Consider the following 21,839-nt stretch of genomic DNA (forward strand, 5'->3'; position numbering starts at 1 on the left):
AACAATAATACAAACAGTCCCACGAATGATAAGGAGTCCCCTTACACGTAAAACAGTAAACAGAAATACTAGAATTATGAATTTGTTTATAAACTAGTTAAATTGTCAAGCACGCGGACATTTGGAGCTGCGGCAAGTAGGAGTTTTAAATAATGCAGCAAGTGCATATTATGGATTTTATGGAATAAACTGCTTGTGTGCTGACCATTTATACTATATGATTGCCCACTCAGATATCGCCTTGTAAGAGGGTATATAATACTATATTATATAGAAGGTGGCAGTGTTGCGTATAGGGATGGAGTGCTAAATGTGGCAATGCATGTTAGTAATCGATATACAGGGAGTGCAGAATTATTAGGCAAATTAGTATTTTGACCACATCATCCTCTTTATGCATGTTGTCTTACTCCAAGCTGTATAGGCTCGAAAGCCTACTACCAATTAAGCATATTAGGTGATGTGCATCTCTGTAATGAGAAGGGGTGTGGTCTAATGACATCAACACCCTATATCAGGTGTGCATAATTATTAGGCAACTTCCTTTCCTTTGGCAAAATGGGTCAAAAGAAGGACTTGACAGGCTCAGAAAAGTCAAAAATAGTGAGATATCTTGCAGAGGGATGCAGCACTCTTAAAATTGCAAAGCTTCTGAAGCGTGATCATCGAACAATCAAGCGTTTCATTCAAAATAGTCAACAGGGTCGCAAGAAGCGTGTGGAAAAACCAAGGCGCAAAATAACTGCCCATGAACTGAGAAAAGTCAAGCGTGCAGCTGCCAAGATGCCACTTGCCACCAGTTTGGCCATATTTCAGAGCTGCAACATCACTGGAGTGCCCAAAAGCACAAGTTGTGCAATACTCAGAGACATGGCCAAGGTAAGAAAGGCTGAAAGACGACCACCACTGAACAAGACACACAAGCTGAAACGTCAAGACTGGGCCAAGAAATATCTCAAGACTGATTTTTCTAAGGTTTTATGGACTGATGAAATGAGAGTGAGTCTTGATGGGCCAGATGGATGGGCCCGTGGCTGGATTGGTAAAGGGCAGAGAGCTCCAGTCCGACTCAGACGCCAGCAAGGTGGAGGTGGAGTACTGGTTTGGGCTGGTATCATCAAAGATGAGCTTGTGGGGCCTTTTCGGGTTGAGGATGGAGTCAAGCTCAACTCCCAGTCCTACTGCCAGTTTCTGGAAGACACCTTCTTCAAGCAGTGGTACAGGAAGAAGTCTGCATCCTTCAAGAAAAACATGATTTTCATGCAGGACAATGCTCCATCACACGCGTCCAAGTACTCCACAGCGTGGCTGTCAAGAAAGGGTATAAAAGAAGAAAATCTAATGACATGGCCTCCTTGTTCACCTGATCTGAACCCCATTGAGAACCTGTGGTCCATCATCAAATGTGAGATTTACAAGGAGGGAAAACAGTACACCTCTCTGAACAGTGTCTGGGAGGCTGTGGTTGCTGCTGCACGCAATGTTGATGGTGAACAGATCAAAACACTGACAGAATCCATGGATGGCAGGCTTTTGAGTGTCCTTGCAAAGAAAGGTGGCTATATTGGTCACTGATTTGTTTTTGTTTTGTTTTTGAATGTCAGAAATGTATATTTGTGAATGTTGAGATGTTATATTGGTTTCACTGGTAAAAATAAATAATTGAAATGGGTATATATTTGTTTTTTGTTAAGTTGCCTAATAATTATGCCCAGTAATAGTCACCTGCACACACAGATATCCCCCTAAAATAGCTATAACTAAAAACAAACTAAAAACTACTTCCAAAACTATTCAGCTTTGATATTAATGAGTTTTTTGGGTTCATTGAGAACATGGTTGTTGTTCAATAATAAAATTAATCCTCAAAAATACAACTTGCCTAATAATTCTGCACTCCCTGTATAACTGTAGTGCAACAACTTAATCAAACTTAATAATATTAAAATAATCTAACAAAAGTGCTATACTTTCCCCCTTGACATGTATATTATCTCTAATTTACGCTGATTGTGCATGAAGGTCAATTTTACAGCCCTGAAGTAACAGTGCGCATAAGCCTTTACATAAGTTGTACTCATAAAACACAAGTCTGAATAGTAAACCGGTCAATATATAACAATAGTAAGAGGGGGAGAATGTCTCTGCCTATATGGTTAATGTAGGCTAAAGAACAAACCTAGGTATGACATATTGATTATTCTACATAAGCTAAGCCTGCATTTTAGCTGGTCCACTCAAATAGACAAGTGCTTGAGTGCAATATGGGAATTAGAAAATTCAGCAGCATGTGTATAATTACTTTTCATCAAATAGTTCAATAAGTTGTTGCAAGTTTAGAATAGACCTGGGGAGGAAAGCGTTAATTCAGCCTTGTCTACATAATCTATGTATAGTAAAGCATTTATCCAGATATATTATAACATATAGATATATACAGCACCTGATATACAGGGGGATTATACTGTGATTAAACGCATCTAGATATGGCTTTTTTAGATACTGAGATCATCAGTCTCTGTGTAGACTTAGACTAAAAAGAGAGACTAGTAAAGCTGTTTTTTTTTCCATATGTAGAGAATAGCAATATGTCTCTTTTAAAACTCATACCTAAATACCAATTTAAACTGTAATAAGAGTCTGTTGGTGCGCATATATTGAAATTGAGTGCACATATTGTCTTAAGGCAGCTGGCGTTATTGTCTACAACCACTACTGACTGTTCTATTTGGGCGGGGGGAGTATATGTGCTGACAAAACTTAACATAAAGAAGCAGAATATCAGTGTAAATGTTCTACAATAAGCAGCAATAGAGGTAGATACTAGGGCTGTACATTAGCATAAGGAAAACATCCAAAAACATTTCCTAAGATGTGATAGAGTTACAGCCTAAAATAGCCCATGTATACAAAATACCCCCATGTATTAGTGATGTCTCTTCAGTTAACAGAGCAGGATCATATAAACATGGGCATTCATAAAGCTCTCAAATATAGTAGTGAAACGTCCTATTAAAGTGTGGGACAAAATAGGGGTATTAGCAATAGCTGCACGAGCTTACACAGAGTCTCATTCCAAGTAGTAGCATTACCTGTAAAAAGAGTTATGCTAAACACATAATGCGATCCTGAAATTTTAGATTGCAGAATATAAACAATATAGAAAAAAAAAAAAACCAAACATTATTCCAAAGGTATACAGTCAAGGCAATACAAGCAACATTTGTTAAAATTTAGATTAGCAGAGATCCCAGGAGACATTGTCTTTCACTTTAAGCGAACCTAAACTGCAACGAAGGAGAGGTCACTGAAAATGATGTCAATGTACCCTCTAACAGATCCAGTTGCCAGTCATAAAGTCATCCTATACCAGCCTTCCTCAAATAAGTGACTAAAAGATTACTGAGCAAGTCTCTTAGTGACCAGAGGGCAATATATTTCATGCTCAGACAGGCATGAATGAAGTAACCGATACCTTGTCTATGTAGAGAAGTGTTTGTGGGTTTTGGGTGCAAGGTCTCACCATCCCCGGGAGCATGGACAAAAGCTTGCACTATATCTGCGCAGTAAGGCCCCAGCAACAAAAACAAATCGAGTTTCTTGACGCAATCTTGTGCAAGTAAAATAGCAAGCTGTGAACCTCTATCCCAACGACCAGGCATCTCTTCACTAGCAAACGCTGTCGGGGGACGAGTCATCTCCGCTGCTGTAGGGGACGGCATGGGGTTTAATGGCTGCCTCAGCGCCTCTTTCTGATATATCCATCCCGGTGTTTTTGCAGTTCTCGCCGCGGGTGCTGTATAATCGGCGGGCATCATGCTGCATTGTTCCTGTGAAGGGCAATCTGGATCTTTATGACCAATATATCCTAGTGGATAGCTGGAATTGTGTTGTCAAACGGTCTGCCGAGGGGAGACCTTTCAGCGGGTCTCCGCGCACGCTTCTAGGCATTCCTCACATTGCTGATCTCAGAGTGTCTGTGAGATCAATAAAGCAGCTTTCCATCTGCCGATCCAGCCCTTGCAATATAGTGTAAAGTTGCTCCTGAGTTTCCTCCATTTTAAGAGCGGTTTCAGGCTCAAACCTGTATCCCTGCAATAGCGGAGTTAGGCCCAAGTATCTAGCCTCACGCAGTATAGCAGCTTCTCATAGTATGGGTGCTAAATACGGGAATAGTAGCACAAATTAGCTCAGGCAGGGTGTCTCTCCTTTACTGTATAGCTCGGCTGGTAGATAATGGATTTAGCTTATTCCATTGCTGTATTTAGGTACTTTAGTTAGTCATGGCCTAGGAGCTCAGAAGACACACGTCTGATCACCTCGGCTGTTGGCTCCGCCCCTAATTACACATATTTTATGTAACTAACATCAATACCCCCCTGTTTTATGTAACTAGCATTAACACCCCCTGTTTTGTGTAATTAGCATCAATACTTCTGTTTTGTATAACAAGCATTACTATCCCCTGTGTTATGTAACTAGAATCAATGCCCCCTGTTTTATGTAACTAGCATCAATACACCCTGTATTATGTAACTAGCACAAATACGTTCTGTTTTATGTAACTAGCATGGCATCAATACCATCTGTTTTATGTAACTAGCAATAAATACCCTTTGTTTTATATAAATAGCACCAATACACTCTGTTTTATGTAACTAGCACCAATACCCTGTTTTATGTAACTAGCACCAATACACTCTGTTTTATGTAACTAGCACCAATACACCCTCTTTTATGTAACTAGCTTCAATACCCCTGTTTTATGTACCTAGCACCAATACACCCTGTTTTATGTAACTAGAATCAATACCCCCTGTTTTATCTAACTAGCATTAATACCCCCTGTTTTATGTAACTAGAACCAATACCCCCGTTTATGTAATTATCATTAATACCCTGTTTTATGTAACTAGAATTAATACCCCTGCTGCCATATATATTTTTCAATAAACTACACTAGACAGTATTTTTGGGCCATTTGGGGCAGATTTATAAAATGAACCAGAGATCTGATCTGAATCATTTTTAAAAAGCTAATAGCTACTGCGAGCTTACAGTAGCAATAACCAGCCAGTTGTAATGGCTGGTTAATTATCTCACTCCTGCAAACGGGCAAATTTCTCACGGCTAGATTTAGAGTTTGGCGTTAGCCTTCAAAACCAGTGTTAGAGGCTCCTAACGCTGGTTTTGGGCTACCGCTGGTATTTAGAGTCAGTCAGGAAAGGGTCTAATGCTCACTTTGCAGCCGCGACTTTTCCATACCGCAGATCCCCCTACGCCAATTGCGTATCCTATCTTTTCAATGGGATCTTTCTAACGCCGGTATTTAGAGTCTTGGCTGAAGTGAGCGTTAGAAATCTAACGACAAAACTCCAGCCACAGAAAAAAAACAGGAGTTAAGAGCCGGTTCATAAAGCTCTTAACTACTGTGCTCTAAAGTACACTAACACCCATAAACTACCTATGTACCCCTAAACCGAGGCCCCCCCACATCGCCGCCACTCTATTAAAAATTTTGAACCCCTAATCTGCCGACCGCACACCACCGCCACCTACATTATCCCTATGTACCCCTAATCTGCTGCCCCTAATACCGCCGACCCCTATATTATATTTATTAACCCCTAATCTGCCGCCCCCGCTATCGCTGACACCTGCATATTTTTTAACCCCTAATCTGCTGCTCCGTACACCGCCGCAACCTACATTATACCTATGTACCCCTAATCTGCTGCCCCTAACACAGCCGACCCCTATATTATATTTATTAACCCCTAATCTGCCGCCCCCAATGTCGCCTCCACCTACCTACAATTATTAACCCCTAATCTGCCGACCGGACCACACCGCTACTATAATAAATGTATTAACCCCTAAAGCTAAGTCTAACCCTAACACTAACACCCCCTAACGTAAATATGATTTAAATCTAATGAAATAAATTAACTCTTATTAAATAAATTATTCCTATTTAAAGCTAAATACCTGTAAAATAAACCCTAATATAGCTACAATATAAATTATAATTATATTGTAGCTATTTTAGGATTAATATTTATTTTACAGGAAACTTTGTAATTATTTTAACCAGGTACAATAGCTATTAAATAGTTAAGAACTATTTAATAGTTACCTAGTTAAAATAATTACAAAATTATCCTAACCTAAGTTACAATTAAACCTAACACTACACTATCAATAAATTAATTAAATAAAATACCTACAAATAAATACAATGAAATAAACTAACTAAAGTACAAAAAATAAAAAAGAACTAAGTTACAAAAAATAAAAAAATATTTACAAACATTAGAAAAATATTACAACAATTTTAAACTAATTACACCTACTCTAAGCCCCCTAATAAAATAACAAAGACCCCCAAAATAAAAAAATGCCCTACCCTATTCTAAAATTAAAATAGAAAAGCTCTTTTACTTTACCAGCCCTGAAAAGGGCCCTTTGCGGGGCATGCCCCAAAGAATTCAGCTCTTTTGCCTGTAAAAAAACCCCCATACAATACCCCCCCCCAACATTACAACCCACCACCCACATACCCCTAATCTAACCCAAACCCCCCTTAAATAAACCTAACACTAAGCCCCTGAAGATCTCCCTACCTTGTCTTCACCACGCCGGGTTCACCGATCGATCCAGAAGAGCCTCCGATGTCTTGATCCAAGCCCAAGCGGGGGGCTGAAGATGTCCATGATCCGACTGAAGTCTTCATCCAAGCGGGAGCTGAAGAGGTCCATGATCTGACTGAAGTCTTCTATTAAGCGGCATCTTCAATCTTCTTCCTTCCGGATCCATGTAGTTCATCCCGCCGACGCGGAACATCCATCTTCACCAACGACTTCCCGAGGAATGACAGTTCCTTTAAGGGATGTCATCCAAGATGGCGTCCCTCGAATTCTGATTGGCTGATAGGATTCTATCAGCCAATCGGAATTAAGGTAGGAAAATTCTGATTGGCTGATGGAATCAGCCAATCAGATTCAAGTTCAATCGATTGGCTGATCCGATCAGCCAATCAGATTGAGCTCGCATTCTATTGGCTGTTCCGATCAGCCAATAGAATGCGAGCTCAATCTGATTGGCTGATCGGATCAGCCAATCGGATTGAACTTGATTCTGATTGGCTGATTCCATCAGCCAATCAGAATTTTCCTACCTTAATTCCGATTGGCTGATAGAATCCTATCAGCCAATCAGAATTAGAGGGACGCCATCTTGGATGACGTCCCTTAAAGGAACCTTCATTCGTTGTCTAGTCGTCGGAAGAAAAGGATGGATCTGCGCTGGAGGTCTTCAAGATGGAGCCGGTCGTCATCGGATGGAAGAACATAGAAGATGCGGCTTGGATGAAGATATTTGCCGGTCCGGATGTCCTCTTCTGCCCGCTTGGATCAAGACTTCAGCCGGAGGATGGATGTCTTCAGCCCCCTGCTTGGGCTTGGATCAAGACATCGGAGCCAGGACGGATCGGTGTGATACCCGGTGTGGTGAAGATAAGGTAGGAAGATCTTCAGGTGCTTAGTGTTAGGTTTATTTAAAGGGGGTTTGGGTTAGATTAGGGGTATGTGGATGGTGGGTTGTAATGTTGGGGGGGGGTATTGTATGTTTTTTTTCTCCAGGCAAAAGAGCTGAATTCTTTGGGGCATGCCCCGCAAATGGCCCTTTTAAGGGCTGGTAAGGTAAAAGAGCTTTTCTATTTTATTTTTAGAATAGGGTACGGCATTTTTTTATTTTGTGGGGCTTTATTATTTTATTAGGGGGCTTAGAGTAGGTGTAATTAGTTTAAAATTGTTGTAATATTTTTCTAATGTTTGTAAATATTTTTTTATTTTTTGTAACTTAGTTCTTTTTTATTTTTTGTACTTTAGTTAGTTTATTTAATTGTATTTATTTGTAGGTATTTTATTTAATTAATTTATTGATAGTGTAGTGTTAGGTTTAATTGTAGATAATTGTAGGTATTTTATTTAATTAATTTATTGCTAGTGTAGTGTTAGGTTTAATTGTAGATAATTGTAGGTATTTTATTTAATTAATTTATTGATAGTGTAGTGTTAGGTTTAATTGTAGATAATTGTAGGTATTTTATTTAATTAATTTATTGCTAGTGTAGTGTTAGGTTTAATTGTAACTTAGGTTAGGTTTTATTTTACAGGTAATTTTGTAATTATTTTAACTAGGTAACTATTAAATAGTTATTAACTATTTAATAGCTATTGTACCTGGTTAAAATAATTACAAAGTTGCCTGTAAAATAAATATTAATCCTAAAATAGCTACAAAATTATTATAATTTATATTGTAGCTCTATTAGGGTTTATTTTACAGGTAAGTATTTAGCTTTAAATAGGAATAATTTATTTAATAAGAGTTAATGTATTTAGTTAGAATAAAATTATATTTAACTTAGGGGGGTGTTAGGGTTATGGTTAGACTTAGCTTTAGGGGTTAATACATTTATTATAGTAGCGGCGAGGTCTGATCGGCAGATTAGGGGTTAATAATTGTAGGTAGGTGGCGGCGACATTGGGGGCGGCAGATTAGGGGTTAATAAATATAATATAGGGGTCGGCGATTTTAGGGGCAGCAGATTAGGGGTACATAGGGATAATGTAGGTTGCGGCGGTGTACGGAGAGGCAGATTAGGGGTTAATAATAATATGCAGGGGTCAGCAATAGCGGGGCGGCAGATTAGGGGTTAATAAGTGTAAGGTTAGGGGTGTTTAGACTTGGGGTACATGTTAGAGTGTTAGGTGCAGACTTAGGAAGTGTTTCCCCATAGGAAACAATGGGGCTGCGTTAGGAGCTGAACACTGCTTTTTTGCAGGTGTTAGGTTTTTTTTCAGCTCAAACTGCCCCATTGTTTCCTATGGGGGAATCGTGCACGAGCACGTTTTTTAAGCTGGCCGCGTCCATAAGCACCGCTGGTATCGAGAGTTGCAGTGGCGGTAAATTATGCTCTACGCTCCTTTTTTGGAGCCTAACGCATCCCTTCTGTGAACTCTAAATACCAGCGGTATTTAAAAGGTGCGGGGGAAAAAAAGCATGCGTAGCTAACGCACCCCTTTGGCCGCAGAACTCTAAATCTAGCCGTCAGTTTGCTGGAGCATGATAATTTAGTGCTCACCCGTTAAACTAGCCCTATATGTATACTTTGGTGTCCTTTCCACTCAAATACCTGAAAACATAAAAAATAATTTGATTACATTTTAATATTTAATGTGTTTTGCTATATATTTAATGTATTTTTTTTAAAATTCCAATGTTCTTCACATAGGAGAAAATTTTCCTTGTATTTTAAAAATAAATATATTATTTCTATCTGTGTTTGTGTAAAAAAAAATCAATCAATAAGAAAGTCTCAAGAAAGTTACCAAAGTCGTCCATGAATGGAGGCGATCCTCTGGAAACAGTGGTAGAAAATGTGAAAAAATATAAAGTAAAAATTTATAAATAATAAAAATGTAAAGAAGTGAAACATTGTGTATATACCAGTGTGGAACAAATGTAAAAAATATATATATATCAGAAAATGCAGTGATAAATATCCTCAATATAATCCTGTGATTGGAGGATCCCAATAAAACGTGTGATACAGAGAAAACCAATAAAACATATATATATAAAAAAATGATAGTCTGTTGTACCATTGTGGTGTGATCCTATTAGAAAACAGAAAAAAAAATGTGCATAACTATATTGACAATGTCCTGCCCTAAGGTAAATAACTAACAGGACTCCCACTTTTTGGAAAACTCGATCTGCAGAGTCTTAAGTTTTGCGTTTCGTCCCTGACTAGGGCCTTTTCAAAGACTAACTTGGCTCTATAAAGGTGTGGGATATAATATATTTTTTCACATCTTCTACCACCGTTTCCAGAGGATTGCCTCCATTCATGGATGACTTTTGGAACTTTCTTGACTGTCTATTTGATAACAAATGCATATCCATGCATCATATGAGTCACCGGTTAGGTCCTGTATGTGCCCTGGAAAGTTATTTATCCATTTGTTTTTAGTGTTATTTGTACATTAAATTTATATTTTAATGACCAAACACTGTTGTAGTCACACTTAAGCCTGTTTAGGTGCTTCTGAGCTTTTTCACACGTTTCTATATTTGTATCGATCTAATTAGGTGATCGTTATTAGTGAGCCTGTGTGTTTTATGTTTGGCGCTGTGTACTATTTTTGTCACTTATTTCTATCTGTAGAGCCAAATTACAAGTTGTGTGATATGGCTATACCGCTGAAAAATTGGCCTTTGCGAGTGGAATATTCAGCTCACCCGTATTACAAGTCACGCCGTTAGGGCTATGCCGCAAGCGTTTTAGCCTATAGGGGGTGTTTTTATTTTGGAGTGGATTTTTTGTTTTTATAGGGGTATAAGGTTTAATTATTATTTTGAATAGTTTTGTTTATTATTTTTCGTAATTTAGTGGGGGGGGTTGTAATGTTAGTTTTTTATTTCTTAGTGTTAGGATTTTTTATTTTGTAACTTTGTTTTTTTATTTTTCGTTTATTTTTATTTTTTTTAACTAGTTATGTTAGGTTTATTTATAGTTTAAGCTTAGTTTTTTTTTAATTTCACAGTTAAATTTTTACTTATTTTAAGATAGTTATATTGTAACTTATATTTAAAGTTAGGGGGTGTTAGGTTTAGGGATTAATAGGTTTAGATTAGTAGATGCGATGCGGGGGCGGTGGTTTAGGGGTTAACAGGTTTATTTAGGTGTTAGCAATGCGGGGGCGGTGATTTAGGGGTTAATCACTTTATTTAGTGTTGGCGATGTCGGGAGTAGCGATTTAGGGGTTAATCACTTTACTTAGTATCAGGGGGTGGTGGATTAGGGGTATTTAGACTAGGGGTTTATGTTAGGTGTTGGGTTTTTACTTAATCTTCTTGTCTCCCTAGACATCAATGTGGATTGCGTTATAGCGATCGTCATTCCGCTATCGCCGGTGTAACTTTCTTCCTAACACTTTTTCTCCATTGATGTCTATGGGGGAATACGTGCACGAGCACGTCAAGTCAGGCCTTGGATTTTGTGTGGTATGGAGCTTAATGCACAATAATGAACAGCACAAGAACGTTTTTGTATAACTTGTAATGGCAGCGCTATGGAAAGTGCGATACAGCACTATTTAGCGTTATTTACGCACCGGGTTTGGCTTACAACTTGTAATCTTTGTGTGTGTTTGCACTTAAGCAGAATGTTAAGTAGCACACCATTTGCAAAGTAGCCCATAGTTTTTCAATGTTTTACGGTATTGGTAAAATGACTTAGCTGAGTGCTGCTCAGTAAATAATGAAGTACACAGTGCTCAGAATTATATTACATTGGATGCCTGTAACGTTATTGAAAAGAAATCTGTATCTTAATTAGCCTTAACTTAATCTAACTATTGCTTATTTCTGTAATGCCACCCCAATGACTGAAGGTAATTACCTGTGAGCAGAAATAAGCTTACCTTAGAGAAAAGTTATTTTACAGTTGTATTATAATTCAGAAAAGCACAAGAATGCATCATTTTGTACTGAGCTATTTTTCTTTTTCTTTTAACAGGAACAAGGTGAAAGAAAGGGCACCTGCACCTCAAGACTTTCAAGAAATAAAAGCGCAGAACACACTTCGAGTTTATGACATTGATCTCCTTACTGGTGTCTCCTGAAGCCACGTTTGAACTTCAGCTGAAATACTCAATGTGGCCAATTTATTAATGATTGAGCAGACATGATATGATGTTGCTTATCATGTCAGCCGCACATCGATAAATGCAGACAGCATACACTGTCGGCATTTATCATTACACAAGCAGTTCTTGTGAACTGCTTGTGCAATACCACACCTGCAGATTTGCAGCCAATTGACTGCTAGCAGGGGGTGTCAATCAGCCCGATCGTATAGGATCAGGCGGATTGATATCCGCGGCCTCAGAGCAGATGGCCAAGTTATGGAGCAGCAGTCTTTAGACCGCTGCTTCATAACTTCTGTTTCTGGCGAGCCAGAAGGCTCGCGCAGAAACAGGGGCATCAAGCTCCATTCGGAGCTTGATAATTCGGCCCCTATATGCCTTTTTAATTAGAAGGTGATTGAGAGTCTGCTGGAAGCAAAGAACTTGCTGAGGGGAAGGCACCCCTCTTAAAACAGGGGATCCCACCGGAGGTGGCTCTGAGGCATCCAGTCCCAAACTCTCAGGTACTGGCTGAAGATGTCCCTCCATCAGTAAGGACTACATGAGACCTTGGTTCTAGAGAGCGTCCAATTACCGTAGCAGGGGTCTTTCATTTCTTCTTATCATCCAGTTTATCTCTGACACTTTTCCCCACATTCAACTCCTGCAAGGGCCTCACAGACACCTAGATTACGAGTTTTGCGCTTTAGATGGTGTGAACCGAACGCAACAAAAGTTGTGTTATTTCACCCTCTATAGCACTGCCATTATGAGTTTCTGAACAGCCTCCTTGTGCGTGCGATATGGTTGTGTTAAGCTCTAGGTAAAAGAGCTGAATGCCCTTTTAAGGGCAATGTCCATACAAATGCCTTTTTCAGGGCAATGGGTAGCTTAGGTTTTTGTTACAGTTAGGTTTTTTATTTTGGGGGGTTTGGTTGGGTGGTGGGTTTTACTGTTGGGGGGTCTTTGTATTTTTTTCCAGGTAAAAAAGCAGATTTCTTTAGGGCAATGCCTGTAAAAAAGGCCCGTTTAGGGAATATTGGTGATTTATTAAAGACTAGGGGTTTTTTTTTAGTTTGGGTGGGCTTTTTATTTTTATAGGGCTATTAGATTAGGTGTATTTGTTTTTATTTTTTTATTTTTTTATTTTGTTTGTTATTTTTCGTAATTTAGTGTTTGTTATTTTTGTAATTTTGTACTTTTTATCTTTTGTAATTTTAGACTTAATTTGTTTTAGTAGTGATAGGTTTGTTTTAACGCGTAATTTAGTTTTTTTAATTGATAGTTATTTTAATTTTAGTATACTAGTTATGTTAGGTTAATTGTTAGTTTAAGCTTATTTTTTTATTTTTTTATTTTTTTTAATAGCTTTTATTGAGGTTGTTGCGAAATGCATAACATATACTTTGAATGCCACACTACACAAATGACAAGTTTTCAGGTTTGACAAAAATGATCAGTCTAAACATAAACAAGATTACACAAAGAGGAAACCATATGGCTCCTCTAACCTTTATGTTATACTCTGTGTTTGATTCCTCCCAATACATAGAAGGCCACTCCTTGACCTGACCATCATTATAAAGCATAGGAGAGGAGGATTAGTATTTGAAGTGGCCACTTATGGACCAAGAAAAAATTGCTATGTGATTAGCTAATGAGCTGTAGTAAGGATATATAATAAAATGATATACATTAGCGTTTAACTATATACATTTTAATAGAGGAAATATTGAGACCGGTAAATATGTGAGGTTTACAATAACACAGCTAAAAGTGTTGTATAATAATAAGAAGGGATAAGCGCCTAAATGATTATGGACCAGGTGTTGAGATGAGTTCACTTGTCTTTTTGTCGGGGGGATTTGACTATAGAGTGATACATATCTAATTATATTCTTAATAATAAGGAATTCCGTATTGAGTCCCATATTGTTCCAGTTTATGATGTTGTTACATCGCAAGTTTGGGAACATGTTTTTGTTTTAGAGCTACCCTGTGATGTTATAGAGTATATAACTTGCTATATGGTCTACCCCCTAGCAAGAACTAAGGTGCTGGGACATAATTAGATAAATAAAGAAAACGTGATTACCTTAATCAAAGATATGCAATATGTGATGTCTACACTAGTGATCCTGCACTTATATGTAGTTAAGGATGTTAACCTAAGGAATGGCATAAGATTTGGAGGCAATCTGTGGGTAGATATGTCTTCTCTTATTAACTACGGACCCCCTGGCAGTCAAATAAGAGAGAGTGCTATTTAGGGAGGGGGTTAATATCTGCTACCTGCAAGCTATAGGCTCTTTAAACCAATACATATATATTTAATTTTAATACACATATTAATCTTATTATAAGTAGGTAACATAATGAACTTTCAAAAATGGTTAGTCTACAGTTCTAGAGCTTATTCATGGAAAAGCAGATTAACATTAACTTCAACGGGTATGCCCCTATTAAATATAGCAGGGCTAGGTAAGGCTTCAAACTGTTTGTCATCAAGTAAACAAATCCTGTATCTTGTAGTGTGATAAAAGTATATACCATCCTGCAGACAGTGTATATTCAACTGCAGAAGAATGATTAACTTTTAACCAGAAAAACATGTATGCACAAGTCTTAGGGGCCCCTGTCATTAACTAACACCATTTATATTAGAGAGAGCAATGGGTGTCCAAGGTTGGCTTGCAGTTATCAAGAACAGCGTATATATCCCAGGTTATATGCGTAGTTAAAAAGAACAAAAACATAGAGGAGCATACAGAGAAAACTAACACTAGAAAATTAAACACCCTGGGAGAAGTATGATAGCACTGAGCAAAAGAGTTCCGGTTTGTGATGAAAGGCCATGAAGCAAAAGTTCCAATCATACCCAAGGCCAGTGAAATTAGATAAGGCAATATGGAGAATGAGTCCGCAGCCTGAAAATGTATCATTTCTACCCGCTGCCAGCTTTGAAGGAGCAAGAGTCTAAGTGTCTGACTTGTGTAGGAATCTGTGTAGCTGCACTGGAAGTCTGTGCTGACCGGGCTGTGAGAAATATGTACAGCGTCAGCAGCGGGTCACTTGTCTTCAATCCTAGTAGCCAAAGCGCACTACCTCTCTTTCTGCATACAAGGGTCCCAGGCACTCTGGAGTCTGACCACGGGAGTCGGCCACCCTTCCCCGACCAGACAACAAAGGCATGCAGACTGTCTTCTCCTGGAGTAGAATGGTGCTGAGGCGATGATTGCTGTGCAGCTAGTATCAATTTTATGGCAGGACTCAGGTCGAGTTCCATCGGGTTAAAGTCTGTCTCGGTCTTATTTATGAAGGGCTGACTAGGTGTAGGAGATGTCACAATTCCTCAATATTCACAGGGGTTCTCTGGTAGGGACCTTGGGATCAGATCCGGTAATAAGTTCTCCCTTACTGGGTAATTCAGATGAGGAAATATTCTCTTCCCAGGTAGCCCTCCTCACGGTTATAATGAGGTCCTCGAAGCAGTTATCCAATTTGCATGCTAGATCTCACAATAGGGCTTGTATAAGTCTGTAAGGATCCTCCATGATAGATGGTTGTATATTAGTAGCCGATCTAAAGCAGCTCAACCCGGTGAGGGGGGGGGGGGGGGGGGGTGTTGGGAGCTCGAGTATAGGCCTCTGTAGTTCACAATAGGCTAGAATGGATCCCGACCAGTTAGATTATTCAATTTCCAAACTAACCAGAGACTGAACTCTGCAAAAAGTATGTAGTATGTTATAAATCTTCTGGATTAACCAGGGAATTGTAAGAGATGGTCCGGAAGCTTCATGAAATGCGACTCATCATGGTCGTGTCCTAGCTACGTCCCCAGCTTAGGTTTTTTTAATTTCATAGGTAAGTTTTTATTTATTTTATGATAGGAATATTGTAATTTTAATTTAAATTTAGGGGGTGATAGGTTTAGGGGTTAATAGGTTTATTTAGTAGTGATGATGTGGGGGGCTGGTGGTTTAGGGGTTAATAGGTTTAGTTAGTGGCGGTGGTGTTGGGGAGCGGCAGAATAGGGGTTAATAACTTTATTATAGTGGCAGGGATTTGGGTGGGCGCCAGATTAGGAGTTAATAAGTTTAATATAGTATTTGCTATGTAAGAGGGTAGTGGTTTAGGGGTTAATAGGTAGTTTATGGGTGTAAGTGTACCTTGTAACACTTTAGTTATGAGTTTTTGTAAACTAAATCCATAACTACTGCTTTTAGAAGGTGGTATGGATTGTGTCAGTATAGGCTGTAACGCAAGCATTTTAGCCTCACAACACAACCTGTAATACCGGCGCTATGGAAATCCCACACAGAAACATCATTTTTTTGAGTGCAGGATTAACGTAATGTTACAGGCTACAATGCTTGCGTTATAGCTACACCGACACGACTCGTAATAGCTGCATTACTGTTTTTACACTGAAATAGCCATTTTTTCAGCGCTAAAAACTGTAACACACAATTCGTAATCTAGCCGAGAGTGTTTTCTGTTGTAGAAGAATCGATAACCCCTTTTAGCCACTTCATCCCTCCTAAGGACCTCGTCCCGAGGAACAGAGCTAATTGGCTGGAAGACACCCACAGAGGGTAAAGTGGTGCAAATCTGATGTCCTACCATCAGCTGAGCCGGGCTAAAACCCGTGGCTTGGAAGGGGGTCGTCCTATAGGCCAAAAGAGCTAGGTACGGCTCAGATTGCTTCAAAATTAACTTTGTTGTTTGAACTACCCTTTCAGTCATTCCATGCCTGCGGATAATGTGGACTTGACATAGAATGGACAAAATCATATTCACTGCTGAAAGAACTGAACTCCGTGGAAGAAAACTGCATTCCGTTATCACTCACTAACTCCATTGGTATGCCCCACTGGGTGAACAAGCTCTTGAGATGAGTGATAACGGCTTGAATGGTGAAATCTCCAAATACCTGGAATAGTAGTCAATCACGACTAGGTACTTTTTCCTGTGCAGTTCTCACAAATCAGCAGCTTTTTTCTGCCATGGGCCAGCAGGCAGCAGAGTAGAAATCAAGGGCTCTCTTCTCTTAGTAGGCCGGCGTTCCCGGCACATTTTGACACTTGGCTTTCAATGTCAGAACTATTCGCAGGCCACCATACTGTCATAGCTGCCCTTTCTCTGCACTTTGTAATGCCCAAGAGGCCATCATGAATTCTGCTTAACATCTCCTGTCGCATGCTAACAGTAATAACAATGCAGTCCTGAAACAGCACCAACCCATCCAGGTCCATGAGCTGCGACCTCTCTGACTGGTAAGAACTTGAAGATATTCAGGCTGCCCGGCTCTCGGGCCAACTTTCTTTTATGTACTCAATAACTTCTTGAAGGTCTGTATCTAAACGTATCTCCTTTCTTATTTGATCTAGCTTACCTGACACAATGGATTTAGATGCCAGAACTGAATCCACATATACTTTCACATCTGATTCCATTGTAGATTCTTCAGCAGCAGCCAGCGGGAGCCTGGAAAGTGTATCTCCCACTACCAGTTGTTTCCCCGGCACATGCACTGCCTGAACGTTGAACCTGAGCAGCTTTATCAGAAGTCTCTGGCATCTTATGGGTGTTTTGTCATTATCCTAACTAGCAGTTCATGGTCAGTCTCCAGACTAAATTTCTCTAAACCCACTAAGTAAAGCTGGAAGCACTCACAGGCCCAAACTGCAGCCAGGCACTCTTTTTCAATTTGGGAGTATTTCAACTCAGCAGCCGTCAATGTACGGGAACAAAAGGTGATGGGCTGTAGTTTGTTCTCATTCACCTGCAGGAGGGTGGCCCCTAGCCCATAACTGCTTGCATCAGCACTAACCACAGTTTTTTTAGAAGAGTTGTAGAACCCTAATACTGGGGCAGACCCCAGCAAGGACTTGACCTGTACAAAAGTTTCTTCCTGTGAAGGTCCCCAGACCCAGGCAACATCCTTCTTCAACAACTCTGTGATAGGGTGTAGTACTATAGATAAATCTGGAAGGAACCTGCCTACATAACTCACAAGGCCCAATATTTGTCTCAGTTTATGTACATCATAAGGACATTTCATCTGTTTAATAGCAAGGATTTTATAAGGGTCCGGCTTGATGCCATCTCCATTGATGATATGCCCAAAGTAACATAACTCATATTTTCTAAAATGGAATTTCTCTTTATTTAATTTCAGCCCTGACTCTCTAATGGTCTGCAGCACACAGCTCAATCACTGATCATGTTCTTCCAATGTAGACCCATACACGAAAATGTTGTCCATGACGACTGCCGTGCCCTTATGGTCCCTTAGGAGGGAACTCTTCTCTCTTTGAAAGATTTCAGGAGCAGAGGATATCCCGAAGGGGAGTCTGCAGAAGCAAAACTGACCTACCGGTGTAATGAAGGTAGTCAGTTTGCGGCACTGTGGATCTAGAGGTATCTGCCAGAAGCGACTGGAAGCATCCAGTGTAGAGAAGAACTTTGACCCAGCCAGTTTTGGAGCTATGTCTTGAAGTGTTGGCAGCACATATATCTCTCTCTTCATCGCCTCATTCAGCCTTTTCAATGCAGATGCGTACTTTCCCGTTTTTCTTTGCAACAGGCACAATGGGAGCACACAAGTCAGTTGCTTCAACAACCTCTTCAATAACTCCCATATTCCTCATACGCAGAAGTACCTCCTCCACTTGAGGCATGAGCGGGAACAGCATTCTACGAGGAGTGGTAATGTTGTATGGGACTGCATCACTTTTAAGTGATATACGGACTGGGTAGCAATTCAGTAGGCCCAATTTACTGAACATGTCTTCTGAAATCTCATTCACTCTGGCGACAAGGCTCAAACCACAGGCTGCTTTCCTGCTCAAAAGGTTGTTAACACACTGACCTCTAATTACATGTACCCACATGGTGAATTTCCTCTGCTTGAAATCACAGCTGGCAAGAAATTTACCCACACAATCAATGCGGCCACCAGTACTATGAACTTTTGTTGTAACTTTCACCAGCTGAGGCTGTTGAGGCAGTTTTATGAATGCTGCAAGAGACATAACAGTGATGTCTGCTCCCGTGTTAATCTTGAAGGCAACCTTGACTCCCATTACAGTAAGGGTAACCCGTCAATCTTTGTCTGAACCAGACCGTTCAACAACAGACCCTACAAAGGACACTTCTTGACCCTCCTGGTCACTATCCACCTGCATCTCCTTAATGTATTCAGTTTTACACTCCACTTCAAAATGACCCATTCAGCTACACTTTCTACATCGGGGCATACGACATTCTGATCATGGGTACGGTTACACCGCATGCAGTGAGCCTGCTGCGCCCATCCGCTTCTGGGCCTTCTGCTCCCACTGTGCCTTTCACCTGCAGCTCTCCTGAATTGCTGCTCTTCATCCACAATACTCTCAGACCTCATGTCAGCACTTTGCTTTTTCACCAGTTCACTCTGGCGGGCCATCTTAATAGCCCCATCTAATGTTAATTCAGCATCCAACTGTAGCTTCAGTGAGACCTTAGCATCTGCAATTCCTATGACTATTCTGTCTCTGATTTGCTCTTCTTTAGCAACACCAAACTCACAGAATTCAGCTGGTTTATACAGGCTGCGCACAAATGACTCCCCAGATTCTCCTACAAGCTGAGCACATTTGTGAAAACAAGCCCTCTCATGAAAGGCACAACGTGAGCTCTGAGTTTGTTCATAACTATTTCAAAGTCAAATTCTTCCCCGTCTTCGAAAGTAAAGGCATTGAACACTGGCTCCACATCTTTCCCCATAGAGTATAAAAGAGAATTAATGTGTACTTCCCCACTCTCCTTGTCCAGCTTGGAAGCAATCCTGAAGCATTAAAACCGCTGACGCCATGTGGGCCAAGAGAAATCAAAAGGCTCAGGTGGGGTAAACTTCGATATCATCATTAATCAGGAAACAGAAGGGCAGTCAAGTACTTCTAACACCATGTCATGAGATGTAGGACACAGCATAGAAGGCACAATGCTATTTTATTGCAGAGCATAGAAGTATACAGCTTTGCACAACACATCTAACTTAGTAACTGCGACACAGACAATAACGGCTATTAGCCATGCCCCCATCCGGTGATGTCACCTCCCACTCTCATCACAGGTACTTCTTGCTTATTGTTATTGGCTTATAGCTAACTGTAATGCACAAGCAATATTAAGTATTTCTCGGGTTCTTTGAGTGCAACTGATAATAGTTAAAAGTAAACGCATTTGCTTGAGAGAAATCAAACTTACGCATTGGGTTACGGCGACTTCAGAGCTCCTGCTAACTGTTACGTGAGAAAAAAAATTTGCAAAAAAAACCCCACATCCAAAATTCATTTAACAGTACAGTTACACTCATATCCACATTGTCTTATATATATATATTTGTTTTTAAATTGCATTTAAAAGTTATAAGCAGGGATGGAACTTCCAGGATTGCAAAATTTGCGGGTGTGACCGGGCCCTGGTGGTCTGCCACTCCCCCAGTGGGTTCGACTGGGCTCTTGACATCTCCCACTGCTGTGGAAGCCCAGGACATGAGGAGAGTATAGGACTCAGGTGGAGATGTTAACTTGTGGCTGTGCACCTCTTGCTATACAGAGTAGGGCCAAGCTAAGGCAAGTATAGGGGTGGGCTGGGGCTCATGCACCTAGGCGCAGCAGCATGTAACCAGCAGCAGGCTTAGAGCTAACTAATAAATGCATACTTATTTTACAATTTGAATGCTGGCTATGCTACCCTATGCCCTCTCTCTTAAAGTCTGCACACGGTACAGTGAGCGCTGCAGCGCGTGGGCTTTAAGAGATATTAGAGCAGATACTGTGGATGTGCGAGGAATCTCGTTGAGCGGCACTGCTCTTCTGAGCCAGGATGTGAGTGAATGTATGTTAAGATAAAAAAAATAGGAAAACTCTGCAATATTGTTTATATTTGTTAGTATTGTATAACTGTCTAAAATGATCAAATAGCCATATGGAACATATTCAACTTACAGTCTTAGAACTATTCAAGCATTAGCACCCCCTTAGCATGTAAGCTCATAAGCTTTAAATGTTTAGACACAAATATCAGCACTCCCTTGGTTCAGGAAAATATTCAATTAATTTAAATTCTATGCTTCTGAATGTCCTTATACTAAACAATATAAATAATCTGATTTAAAACTAAAATCCAAACATGTGAATATAAACGTAATTGATCAAAAATATAGATTAAAACTGCTATTTAAAATATACATATATATGTGAATATACACATGCAAAAAAGTCCAACAATAATAAATAGATGAAAATAAGTCCAACTCAAATTCAAATTGATATTTTAAAAGAAACCTTATCCTCCTTTAGACGGTTGCTGCTTGGTGTGTGATCCGGGTATCTTGATCCCGGTAAAAGAAAACAGCTGAAAAATATGATAAACACACAGCGCCCACCGATTCAAAGTAGCTTAAAAACATATTATTGTGCGCAAAAAAATAAAAGTTACACTTACAAGATTGTAGTGCTAAAACAGCATATCATGAATGTGACAGCAGTCATCTGTTAGTCTCTGTGAGCTGGTTTAGACCATAGCGTCCTCCCTTGTATTCCGGGAACAATGTCTGTACTTTTGACTCACAGGCTGATCGCTCTCCCGTAACAGCGGATTTTCTGGCCAAACGCTGGTAATTTCCACAGCAAGATCGTGACCTATTAGTCCTAACACAGACTGTGTGACCATGTGCTGCCACTGAACTTAACCCTTGATGTACCCTATGCGTTTCGTTTGCAATAGGCAAACTTCTTCAGGGGTATTGATTATGTGACTTTGCTAAAAACCTTAAGAAATGGCAGAATTTAAAATACTTGTACCGGAAATGATCTATCAAAAAGCTGGTTTCTACACCCGCAAGGATTACAAGGGAGGACGCTATGGTCTAAACCAGCTCACAGAGACTAACAGATGACTGCTGTCACATTCATGATATGCTGTTTTAACACTAAGATCTTGTAAGTGTAACTTTTATTTTTTTGCACAATCTCCGGTGTGGTATCAAATCTCTAGTCATCCTGTGGCCATATAATTTGCCCCCTGTTGCACCAATACAAAACACTTTATAGAGACATTTACTTACTGCCTACTTGTAAGGGAACATGCCAA

Source organism: Bombina bombina, chromosome 5 (genome assembly GCF_027579735.1).
Source record: "Bombina bombina isolate aBomBom1 chromosome 5, aBomBom1.pri, whole genome shotgun sequence".
NCBI lineage: Eukaryota > Metazoa > Chordata > Amphibia > Anura > Bombinatoridae > Bombina > Bombina bombina.